A 3,494-nucleotide genomic window follows, 5' to 3' on the forward strand; every position below is an offset into this window, starting at 1 on the left:
GGAAGAAGAATGGATTTGCGGTACAAGTATCGTTGGATTATTAAATAATCAAAGGCGACCGATCGCTGAATTGAATAAGGAACTCGAAACTTTTGAGAAACAGGAGATGGAAAATCAATGATAGATGTCATTTACATCCACAATATCACTTTCTTACAATTAGATCTTGGACTTATCGAATTTTGACCGCCGCTACGACTTATAGGAGAAAAAATCCTTTATAGTGTCCATTAAATAAATTTCATCGGTTCGACGCATTAGGATGGTCAACAAGTTTCGAGCAGGAAGGACCGAGAAGAACCGTAAGTGACGCGGGCTGGAAAAAGGATGTTAACTTCGTAAAGATTCCGTGCAAAGGAAAACTGATAAACTGATAAAAGGCGCGGTAATGTTCCGTAGTACTGGAACGGCCGCACATCGCGAACGTGTAAGGTCGAAGCTAATTAAATCGTGTTAAATGGAACAATAAGAAAATTAAAGAATCAGTCGGAAAGCTATTGAAGTGCATTACTGTTATTGCTACCATTGCATACATATATGTATGTGTGCGTTAAAGTTATTTAAACAAAATGAAATCGAATAGTTTATACAATCCTTTGGAAGGATCGATGAAATTCTAGATAAAGTGCAATTTAGAAATTTAAATAACAATTCTGTATATGCACACATCCGTAACTTGTATATATACAAGACAATTATATATACTAAACAAGAAAATTAAAACATCGGTGAGGGAGTACATAACTATTATCATTGTGTGTATATTTACATGATGTATGTGTATTTTTTTTAAATTTCATTTTAATGCACACAACGGTGTGATTATATAAATACAAGTATATGTACATACAAATCCTTGCGTGCGTTAAAATTATATTTAAATAAAATAAAATCTAATAGTTCAAAAGAAGAGAGAGAGTCGTGCATTTTGAAATGAACGAACGAATGAAATTCTAGACAAAGTATATAATTCATAAATTTCGAATAACAATTTTATATTACGCGTGTATAACCGTAACATATAAGTATACACGTAAGTATAACGCTTTACATATCTTATATTTTAATCGAGCTAAAAGTTCTGAAACTTCCGGCAGCTACGAATATAACATCTAATAGCATTGTACATAATCACATGTCATGGACGTACGATCGTGTATATATATATATATATGTTATATATATGGATGATGAATTCATTCCCTTCGTTCGTGCGGAATAGCCCGGATCAGTACTTATCGCGTCGAGAGCATGTGGAAGATACCGCGGGAACTCGCAATTACCCTAATTACACGAAACGAAGCGGTCGCAGCGTCGATGACGCGGCGTCTGCGCGAGTTTATCATGCGAGAGCAGAGGGGAGGGAAAGGGAGGAAGAGAGATGGTGATAGAGGGGGGAGGGAGGGAGGGAGGGGAGAGAGAGAGAGAGAGAGAGAGAGAGAGAGAGTTGGAGAGAGGATCGTCGAGAAAACGAGCAGCCGGATAGGCGCGCGACCGGAGGAAGGATCTTAATTTCATAAGGATCCGTTCCCGAAGGAGATCGATTTTCCTGACCCTCGGGTACGTTAATAACCTCGGGTTGCGAGCGCTCAGCCGCTTATCCCGCCTAAGGGGGTGGCGAGAGGGAGGACGGAACGCCGCGATCGCGATAAATAATTTCGTTGGTTATCGCACCGGGCCGGCTTCTGCAATTTTCATGCGCCGGATATACAGGGTGACCCGCCGATAAATATTTTTCCCGTCCTCCCGAACGGTTCTCGAGGTAAAAGCGAATTTTTTCGGGATAGAAGGCGAAAAAAATCGAGATAGAGAGGACGTTCGAGAGCAAATTTGATCCAATCGCAAAGGTACTTTGCGGTACTAACCCTCTGCTGGTCAAGTTGGATTTTCTAGTCGCAGTCAATATTTTGATTATGAATTTTGGTAGATAAATTTAAATCTATAAAAAGTAAGTAAGGTATAATTCGACTTCTCTCTCTCTCTCTCTCTCTCTCTCTCTCTCTCTCTCTCTCTCTAATACAAATTCATTATTAAATCTTTCACAAGTACACAAGAATTATTTCAAATTTTTATACAGTCTGGAATGACATAAAAATTTGCATTTAAGTTCAAAGATCTGTTTGTCGCGAAAGGTGCAAAGTTTCACATGGCTGACGGAGGGTTGCAGGTCTGGAAACTGGAAGTGCTATCAATAATTATCGAAGTTAATAGCCGTTCGTTAGCATCACTATTTCTACTTTATGCAAACTGGTTACGTCTTAAAAAAGTTGTTACATCTTAGAAATATATATCGATACGTGTCTAAAGTATTGCGATTTTTTCATCCGTTATTTTTTTCTCGCACAGCGCAAGACGCTCGTCAGCGCGGATTCGTACTTTCCGGGGAAAAGCTTCGTCGGCGCGGTCGCGCGAAGCGATGAAATATTCGACAAGCTGGGCATCGAGTTATACCGGTTAAATTCATCGCCGGTTATTTAACCTTTTTTTCCGCTGATGCGAGCCACGATCGATTTGAAGCCCGATTAAGGGGAACCGGGCGTTGCGCGCGATGCAATGACAGGAGAGGACGAGTGGAATTGCGTTAAAGTGATTACCCGCTCTCGCATTCCGCTTCGGACATTAATATTGTAATAAAAAATAAACGTCCGGTGCAAATGTATCGACTTATCCGAGTGTCCTGAATACCGACGTCGCGAGAAACGCCGAGAGTATGAGTCATTTCGAAGTTGATTTATGGAAGTTATTTAATTATAAAACGATCCGACGCGATATTTCTCATGCACGCACAGAATTTAACACGCTAAATGTCCCCCATGAACGCTCATACTCCTTTTGCAATGATTTAAATTTGATAATATAAGAGACTAAAGAGAGAGAGAGAGAGAGAGAGAGGGAGAGTTTTTTTTAATAAAATATAAAAACTTATAGCTCCAAGAATAAATTATATATAAATAAAATGAGCTCCACAGTCGTTGATGCGTAAATAATATATTTATTAAGGTGATAAGATATTATTCGCGAACGATTGGAATGTATTTGCCAAGTTAACTGTGCAAAACTCATATTTTTTAATAATAAATAAACTCATTTTTTTTCCCGTCCAACGGCGTTGCTAACGGCCGATCAAATTTCTTCCAACGAAATCCAACTCGCGATCTCATTAAGGAAATCTTAACTGTAACCTTTAAATATGTAGGTAGGTGAAAGCATTTCACGCATAGTTTCTTAAAAATCTTGTTATGGAAAAGGAAAATAAGTATTAACCAAAAGTCTTAAAGTTCATCCCCCCCCCCCCTCTATCTCTCTCTCTTTCGAATAAATATATTGTAATATAAATTTAATTTTATATGTAATACATGCTGTTAAAAAATATAACTATACAGATAAAATTTGTTTATGGCATTCTAAACCCTTGTACTTATCTACTCAAAGGTTAAAAGGAAGATACGCACCTCCAATAAATAAATAAATAAATATATATATATATATATAAA

This window comes from Trachymyrmex septentrionalis, unplaced genomic scaffold (genome assembly GCF_001594115.1).
Source record: "Trachymyrmex septentrionalis isolate Tsep2-gDNA-1 unplaced genomic scaffold, Tsep1.0 scaffold32, whole genome shotgun sequence".
NCBI lineage: Eukaryota > Metazoa > Arthropoda > Insecta > Hymenoptera > Formicidae > Trachymyrmex > Trachymyrmex septentrionalis.